Source organism: Haliaeetus leucocephalus, unplaced genomic scaffold, assembly GCF_000737465.1.
Source record: "Haliaeetus leucocephalus isolate CR32 unplaced genomic scaffold, Haliaeetus_leucocephalus-4.0 Scaffold148, whole genome shotgun sequence".
NCBI classification, from domain to species: Eukaryota; Metazoa; Chordata; class Aves; order Accipitriformes; family Accipitridae; genus Haliaeetus; species Haliaeetus leucocephalus.
The window spans coordinates 483,672-492,921 of record NW_010972584.1 but is presented as its reverse complement, the minus strand read 5'-3'; the positions used below and the strand labels follow the sequence as shown (position 1 = coordinate 492,921).

Genomic DNA, 9,250 nt, shown 5'->3' with positions numbered 1-9,250 from the left:
TCTTAACTCTGGACAATGCATAGTAAGATTTACGCTAGCCAGCATTTTTAAGTTTGTGTCCACTAACTTCACATCCTGTTCTCCAAGGAAAGTGAGTAGCTAAGGTCTTTATTATGTGATCTGAATTTGTTTATTCTGTAATGGCAATAGTTAACTACTTGAGAGAAATAAGTCCCAGATAATGTGTAGAGAACACTGAGGAAATGGGTGATCTGCTTAGTCATGCAGACTCTGTAAGAAAATGTTTTTTTTTTCTTACTCTTCCTTTAAAAAAAAAAAAAAGTTTAGAGGTGCCTTTTTCTTCCTCCTGTATGTACCATAGCACTCGTGAAAAACGAGAGAGGAGATCTTGTATTTCAACTAAATCAATACTTCTGGTCAGTGAAATGCTTATTTTAACAGAATGAGATACAGAGTTGCTAGCCTCTGCCGCTGATAGTGTGGAACATTTTTGTGAATATATATACACTTTCATTGTGATGAGGAGGTGCATCCTCTAGAAAGTCTAACTTTTATAATTTGCCTCCTTCATTCCTAACAGAGAGAGAACTATGAATGAAATTGAGTGAGATTTTACAGCATCTGAAATCTGCTCTGAAAGTGCCATGTAACTAGTTTTCTCTGTTAAACAATGCTATTAATTGTACCCAAGAGCTCGCATCAAAAGAAGAGTTATAGTTACTATTCAGATTTCTGAGTTCAGCCCAAATCAATAATGATCAAGAATTCCTACAATTGGACAAATGGGTATTTTCAGTAAAATGACTTGGCAACCTTGATTCAAGACTAATAATTCAATAATCCAACTAATAATTTAAGAAGAGGGGAGGAAAAATAGAGATGGGACAAGAAATTCCGTTCCTGTTATATTTTGGGAAATAGCGGCAGCTGAGTGTAGGGATGCTGACTTCTTACAACATATGGTCCCCTTCGCTTGGGATGGTAACATGTCAACAGGACGCTAGAAGAACTGGCTTGCCTGCAGTTCCTTCTGTACTGGCTCGCTGAGTACGGCTGCCAGTCAAGCAGCATTTGCAAACACTAAACGAGCTTTGATAGAAAAAGTGGTCACTTGGGGAAAGCAGTTGCCTGAAACTTGCACTTAACTTTGAGAGAAAGAATACCCAAAAGGTTATGGTTTTTTGAAGATCACAGCTGAATGCTCTTTATCATTTTGATTCTGAATCTTGGAAACATAACATTTGGATTCTGCATGGGTATGAATATCTATACAGTATTGTCTGTTCAGTAAGAGCAAGTACTACAAAAGACACTCCTAGCTTTTATGAAAGTTAAGTGAATTTATGCATTTGGGAGATAGTGACATTTTTTCTCTAAAAGAGTTGTGTCTAGTAGCCAGCAGCTACTTGTGTAGATGACTGTCGTGATCCTTATTTTCCATACAGTGTTTTTTAATAATTTGCTAATATGTCCCTTTTCAATTGCACCTTCCTATCTTAGCATTGGATATGCTTGTGCCCGTTCGTAATGGTAGTTAGTGTCCTGTTTAACTTATGCTGGGACTGGACAGAAGGGTATGGTGACCTGCAAGATACATTGTCTTTCTGTTTAATATTTATGTATCTCCTTAGCCAAACTTGCATTGTGCTGCTTTTAAAGCTCTTTTGAAAGTAAGCTCAAGTGTGTAGTCATATACGCACAATTTTATAAGCTAAAAATGTAATATGTATATAATAAGACTCATAGCTCAGTTTCTTTTGTGAAGTAAGACTAGCTCTAATTGGGGTGCTCTTTGTGTGTGTATGCAAATGACCCCCTGAACAGTGTGTTGGACTGTTTGTACTGTATGGTGAGAGGCAGTAAGCTGCATTCTTTTCCCTTGCAGGCCTGTCCAAACCATTGGGAGGTTTTGAGCCAGCAAAATGCAACCAAAGTGGCGCTTCCATTACTAAGGACAAAACCACAGGAGCCTATTTCATCCAGTTACTTTCCATGTGAGCTGCCTATAGTGTCAATCTTAAAGTGTTACCAAAACAAATGTATTTGTGCAGGATAGATAAGGATTGGTGTGAGTGTTTTATTTTGACCTGTTTAGTTGAAAAGGCAAAGATCAACAGATTTTGGTGACTTGTTCTCAAAACCAGCAGAAAAGTGACCTTAATAAGTGGCACTTAATGCAAGCTTTTCCCAGCACTGTGCAAGTAGAATGTTCTGTTGGAGGGAATGACTCTGAAAGAAACCATGTTTCTGACAGTTTTTAATCCTTTAATGGATTTTTAATCTACAGTGGAATCCAATAAAAATTAGTTTAATGTCTGATTGCTTGACAGACTGGAGCAACTTGGGTCTAACATATGCTAATTGTCATCTTCACATCATGCAAGTTCAAAACTGTTTATTTCCATTTCCTCCTACTTCAGGATTTTTTGGTCGTCTTTCTTTTTTCATTTGTGTTCTAGTTTCTTTGGTAAACTGTAGGTGGCATAAGTAATGCTCTCATGTTGCTAGTGTAATTATCATTGCTGGAGATGGGGTAGGGAATAAAGAGGAACAAAACCATGTTGAATTCTTCCTTTTCCTAAAAACTCTATAAACCAAAACCTCAGGTTTCAAGTCCGGTTCTGAAGAGGAAGAGAGATGAGGCATCAAAAACAAACTCCCAGACCTCTGCAACACTTTTTAGTGAAATGCAGACATATGACCAAAGAAAGAGTTAAGTTGTGTTTACTTTGTGATCTGTTGATGACAGTGTGCAATGTGACTGGCGTCTGTCTCATAGGGGATGGTGGGTTGCCCTGGACCGCTGCTGATGGGAAAGCTTGTTTCCTGAGCAGAGATGCAGTCAAAAACAGTGAATCATTCCCCTGTAATGAACTGTGCTTCTCTGGGAGGCAAAGAAAGAAGAGTGTGTTGATGCGGCTATACTGAGAAAACAGGATAGATCAAATAGGCCTTTCAGCATTGGGAAAACATGCAATTTTCCTCATTCTGAAAGATGAAAACATTGTTTATGAGCTATGTAAGTCTGTTTCTGTGGGATACTCGTCAAGGAAGTAAGCCATAATGTTAGCATATCTCAATGACCAAAGCCATAGCTTGTCTTCATAGGGTGACAGTGACTGATCTTTACTTGAGAGGGGATTAGCTCTTTGTCTTTTCACTCCTCTCTGTTCCAGTGCTTCTGTTTATGTAATTTATTCTTGATTTATTACATAACTTCTTCTCTGGCACCTATGTATAACAAGAGCTTAAACTCCTAGAGGGATCTTTCAGTTATCTGGATCTTCCCTGCTTGTGGGAATTGGCTCACATCTTGACATGGTTTTGGTACTCACAAAGAGAAGGCTTGGCATATGTCTCCCATGACCTGACTTTTAAAATCTCTCTTTTGGAATTTGAGAATGGTTATCATTAATGCAGGGTAGGCAAATTTACCCCAAATTAATCTGCTATATAAAATGTATTGAATATAATTTGGAATCCTGACATGCTATGCTCTATTATTGAGTCTTCCCCATCATTTGAAATAACTTCTTGGGATTTTACTCCGCTCACAGGTAGTGGTTGTTTTTCTATAGCTGTAGCACCATGGGCAAAACTTGCAAAAGCACACTTGAAAGTGGCTTTTATGTTGAAATGCTGTTCGCTTTGAAAGCAGAAACAGTGATCAGGGAAGGAAAATTTCCTTTTCTCAACGTTTTCTTTAGCAGGGAATGCAAATGCCATTTTTACAGAAGTTGCCAGAGCTAAAAACATAAATGGAGATTCTGTGAAGTAAGAGACAAAATTTTTGTTCATTTGTGATGGTGTTAATCCAAATGAATATCGGTAATTACTGGAAGCAAAACCAATCTCATGCTTCTTACCTCAAATAGCCTGAACTTTTATGCAGTACAAAACAAACCACTTTTCTAGATCGCGTGGTTCACTGGTGAGGGAATTTCAAGTATTTCAAAGGAAAGAGTTGATTTATAGGAAGACAATTTCTACTTTAACATGATTAAATAAAATTGCTTTTAAAAGAAATGCAACATTGGTTAGGCAAATAATTATGTACATACTTATATACAAACAAAAAAATAGTTTGCCCATTTCTGCTGGCTCTGTCCAGAGATAAAGAGCTTGTCAGTGCCTTACAAAGTCTGTGTGGTGAGTGCTGACACCTTATGAAGAATATTCAGGTTTTTTCTTTAAAGGTTACAAAATGTTGACACTATCAGCAGTAGGGTGTACCCACATCCCTTCTGAAACACAGGAGCGAAAGGACCTTGTGGCAGGAGGTTCCCGCAGCGGTTGATGGATGATGCCGGTGTGTGCCGCTGCCACCAGTCCAGGTTGTGTAATGATCTGCAGATGCTGCCATTGACTCGCGCTAGCTCTTTTTGTTTGGGATCGCAGTGGGAGCCAGGCCTTATGTAATGTTCATTGTCACATTCTCCATTCCAGCACTGTCATGTCAGCAGAGGGGAAGGATTAGCTCTCCCTTTTCTTTCTTTGTGGGTTGGTTTTAGGGGATTTTTTTTGCTTTCTCCCACCCCTTCTTGCAGCAGCTTTTGTTGTTTTTGTTGTCAGGGAACAACCAGTTTCAGGCCATTTTTAGTGTTGTGGTGCCTTTTAGGAAGGAGATTGTTAACCTAGAATAAAAGAGCAGGTCCTGCAACTCTCCCAAAACTGATATATGGAAGTGTTTTTTAAAGCACTCTGTTATTTTTTCTCTCAATTCCTGCTTCCCACAAATCACAGTGGGCTCCTTAATAACTTGCATCAAATGTGGGCGAAGACTAGATGCGTTGTGCCTATGTTTACATGGGGTGGGGAGAAGCACACTTGCCTTCCTCAGAAGGGTGGTCCAGGGCAAGCAGATGCCTTGCAATTTATGATTTTACAGGATGCTTCTTTTCTCTTTCTTGAGTTAATATTCCTGTAGTAAACACATCATTTAGAGAGGGGACCAATGCCACTTAGGTTCATTGTGATTTGAACAAGAGGAAATGAAGGAGGAGAATTGTTTTCTTCCTTCCCAGCTAGCAGTGTGTGGCCACCAGTTACCTGTGAGTCACAGCTGAAGAACTGTATTGCTCGAGTCTTAACAGTCTCAGACTGCAAAGGAAGAAGGGATTTAAATCATGAAGTAATCAATTAAGGATGGCTTTAAATGCAACTTCTGGGCGTTATTGCTGGGGGAAAGAAATTCCTGCTTTGTTAAAAGCATATAGGGGATCTGCTAGACTAGTGTTGGTCAGTAACACTGTTGGCTCTTTTTTGAGAAAGCATTTATTCTTTTAAGTGATTCCCCCCCTCCCTTGCCATTTTTTACATGATAATTTTAAAATACAAATGTTAATATGTTACATAACATAAATTAGAGAAGTTCTAATATTTGTTAGAATCAAACTGTCCAAACCCACTGATCTCAGGTTTATTTCTTATTAGATTTTTTTAAATTGAACAGAAAAGTATTCATTGCTATTTTGCAATAACATTGCAAGTTATTACTTGCAAACTGTTACAAGATTTTTTTTATTGTACAGAGAAGCTTAAGCTCATGACTTCTTTAGTGATCCATCTGTATGCTTTATAATAATTTTCCATTAGTTACTGAAGGTTACCTATAAGGTACCAAAACTGTGCTAGCAGCGATCTAGCAAAAAGATGAGATTTCTCCAGAGGAGCCAGCAGTTACCTTCATACACATCCAGTTTGAAGTATTTATGTGTGAGCTGAGTGTGTAAGAGGAATCTTATGGCCCCAACCAACCAGCTGTTTTGCTGCCAAACAAAAAAGAAAAAAGATAATGGAAATTATTATTACCATAAAACATGACTGTATAGCAGAAACTGAAGAGCATTATGCAGCACTGACTTTTTAATAAAACCAGGTATTTCACTGTCTGTGCAAATCCTCTTGTGATTTGCCAGCATGCTTTATCCTGTTTCTATGGCCAGGCACCACAATGACCAATGTGAAGTCTTGGTTACAAAACAGGCTTTAAGGGACAAATCTTGATGAGTCCCAGATATTGGGCTTGGCTGGAGGTTGGGGAGGTGATTGAATCCTCTTTACTATTCAGCACCATAGTAGCATTAGTGTTAAACCTGCCCTTTCTGAAGGGATTTGTATGGGATGCACATGTACTCAGGAACAAGCATGTCCTGTGCCTAAATCACCTGTGTCGTAGCAGGCAAAGAGCTTCTGTAAAGCCACTTTGGCTTTTGTGGCTTCCTGGAGGTACAGGGGAATCCTGCTCCTCCTTACTCAGGTGGGGAAGGACTCCCGTCTGCCCTGTCCTGCATCCTTCCTTTTTACTTGTTTACATTTGTAATAGTTAATTAAGTAATAGTTTAGTTTTTATAGCGCTGATGAGTCCTCTGATGAAAGCGATGGTGTTGTACACAAATGGGCAAAGTCACCAGATCCCATGATGTTTGCTGTTTCCCTTAATAGTTTGGCTCATGGTGTGCGTGACCCTGTGGTGAAAAAACTATTGCTCAGACGGGAAGTTCACTTTCACATTTCTCTCATCTTCATACATGAGAAGAAATGGTGATTTTAAACCTTTGTAGAGCAAAAGAAAAACATGAGGACAACGGAAATGTGTCCGAATTTGCAAGCCCTCGAAGTTCCTCATCCAGAACTGGGCCTCCTTTCTGTGCAGGCCGAGGAGGAGGCAGCCTCATCACCACATGGCATTTACTTACTATCTGAAATGTTCTACCTTAAAAAAGGAAAGCACCCAAAACTTCAGAACTATTTTTATCTTTGTTGAAAGACAGGACATAATACATGAGAGAGGCTGTCTTGGATGTTAATTTGATGTGCAGTTGATTGTAGGGTTTAGCTTCCTGGGTAGGATAAACATGACAGCTCTTTTCTCCACTCTGAGTAAGCAAGAGGAATTTTTCCAAGTGTTTTCACTTTAATAGCCCACCCTGTTTTCTCAGTGGCCTCACCGTGTATCGAACTGGGCACAATACTGTATGGACTTCTGGCTTTCTGTTGTAAAGCGTGGTGCAGCAGGTTTGGTTTTGTATTTCTTGGTACTGGTAACCCTCTTCACAGCATACCGCTCGGGGTGCAGCTTCCCTTTTTGCAGCAGGGCAGGAGGCTTGTGGGTTGGTCTAATGTGGGACAGCTGGAAAGTCCAGACAAACTGTAACTTTGATCAGTTGAAGGTAATCTGTTTATCTCTTGCAAAGTGCCCTTCCTACAGCGATTAAACGTTGAGCATGGTGTGCCTGTGTGTGCAAAGGCAAGAGATGCGGCAGGATGGAATAACTCAGCCATAAAACAGTAGCGACAGCTACAATCTGGCCCTGTTGTGTAATTCCCCTTGGTGGAAGGCTCTGAACTGGGTCAGATTGGTGTGAGAAACGAGGGCAGTCTCACAGCTGTGTAATGCCTACCTGCCTGTCATGCCGTGTCCCTGCTGCGTGCTCCCAATGCCACCAGGCAGGGTGGGAGCCCTCCCGAGACCCAGGGCTTACACAATGGAGAGTGGCTGCTGAGCTGCCAGAGCGGAGGAGGAGGATGGGAGGGAGGAAGACAGACAGCAGCCTGACAATAGGCACAGAGGAGTTAACCATCTTTGTTTCACCCAGCTTCTGCAAGATTTAATTAAGTCTTTTTGAAGGCTTCTGTTTAACTCTCCTGCATATGGCTGGGGCTGCTGAACGGGTGTCAAGAGTTAGCTTATAAAGAACATATATTTACTGCTAAACAAAAATAAAGCTTAGATTAGAGCCCTTTTGTACTCCCGTTTGAGAGATAGCTGCTCTGCTGCTCTCCACTGGGTTTGATTTTATTTATAGAAATACAGGGACCCATATCCTTTCCTTTAAACAGTTTTCAGAAAGTGTTTTGTGGTGTGTTTTTGGTTTTTGTTGTTTTTTTTTTAAGGTTCTGGGACAAGTGATGAAACATGAGAGATGACACACAGGAGAATACTGATGGGAGAAACTGTATCATGTGTCCTTTGACCTGGAGCGTTTAGTGCCATTACAGCCCTTCTGCTTTTCCCATTTGTAGATGAGAATTCATTCCTGCCGTTTAAGTAGTGTTTGTGTTTCTTCTTTTTGTTTTTTTTTTGTTTGGTTGGTTTTTTTTGTTTTGTTTTGGTTTGGTTTTTTAGTTGGGACTTAGTTTGCTTGGATAGTAAAACAGGGAATTTTTTAATATGCTTCTGTTGATATGATTTCCAGCAGAGAGCATGCGAGATGCTTTAGAGCACAGTATGGGCAACATGGGAATAAATAAATCTCCTTGAAATCCCAGGTGACCAGCAGAGACCCACAAAGGTAATGCTACTGGCCATCTCCTCCTGAAATGTAAGGAAACACATGGAGCTTTACAGTTACAGGTTTGAATACAACCTGTAAAGACTAAAACAATGTTTGTTTTCCTTAGGGCTGAATATCAGCTGGAAGGGAACATTGTTGCTGTTTAAAAGTAAAAATAAGCCACTGTTTGGAAATACACATAGACTTTAGCACAGCATTTGTCCGGAAAAACTTCTGATAAGAGATTGCTTTGTGTCTGCAGTCCTTGACTGAAGTCACTAGACATCAGAAAGTAAGCGGGTGCCGGACCTTGCAGTGCCCAGGGGTCACCGTATTGCAGCAAGCTAACAGCAACAGGGCTCAGTACCTGCCTACCAGCAGACCAGAGAAGCTGAGTGAATCTCTTTGGCTTGTGTAAACTGGCACAGTTCCACTTGAGCTAATTTAGATTTTGGCCTTTTCTACCATCTGCTTGACTAAGCCAACTTATTTTGTGTGACATGTGTAATAGTGTAGGGACTTCAGTTGTCTCTGCCTGGTGGTAAAGTGCTCCTGGGACCTAATGGTGAAAGGCTTCCTATTCCAATACCAGTCTCCGCAAAGCCTGTTCTTCCCTTGTGTTTATTTTCTTTGAGACACTCTTTAATGTTATTGAGGAGCTGAGAGAGGCAAAGCAGGAACTGATGACTTCAGCTAGAATAATTCAGCATACTTGACAGTTAGATTTTCAGCCCTGCCACAGGGGTGTTGAGTTGTGTCTTTAACCTTCAAGTTTCTGAGCTCATCTAGTTACTGCTGAAACACAGCTGAAAATGACATTTTTCTGTTTCTTGAAGTGTTTGTAGATATGTATGCTGCCTTATCTGCTTAGAAGTTTCTTTTTTCTTTTTTTTTTTAAGTGCCTGATTAGTTCTCAAACATTTTATAGTTTACACTGGAAATGTGGTGTAAGTAGGGAGCAGTGGAAAATGAGTGACGAGGAAATGTTTCCCTCATCTTTCTTTAAAGCTTTC

The 9,250-nt window shown here is 40.2% G+C and overlaps 1 protein-coding gene across 3 annotated transcripts in view; it reads left to right on the top strand.

The window, feature by feature from the left end:
- Positions 1 to 1,873: 1,873 nt before the first annotated feature.
- RAD54L2 (RAD54-like 2 (S. cerevisiae)) overlaps positions 1,874 to 9,250 on the top strand; it is a 55,430-nt gene continuing 48,053 nt past the window's right edge. For all 3 annotated transcript variants that reach the window (XM_010561559.1, XM_010561558.1, XM_010561560.1), the window contains exon 1: positions 1,874 to 1,955. The gene's annotated coding sequence lies outside the window, so the exon portion shown is untranslated. The remainder of the gene's footprint in view (positions 1,956 to 9,250) is intronic.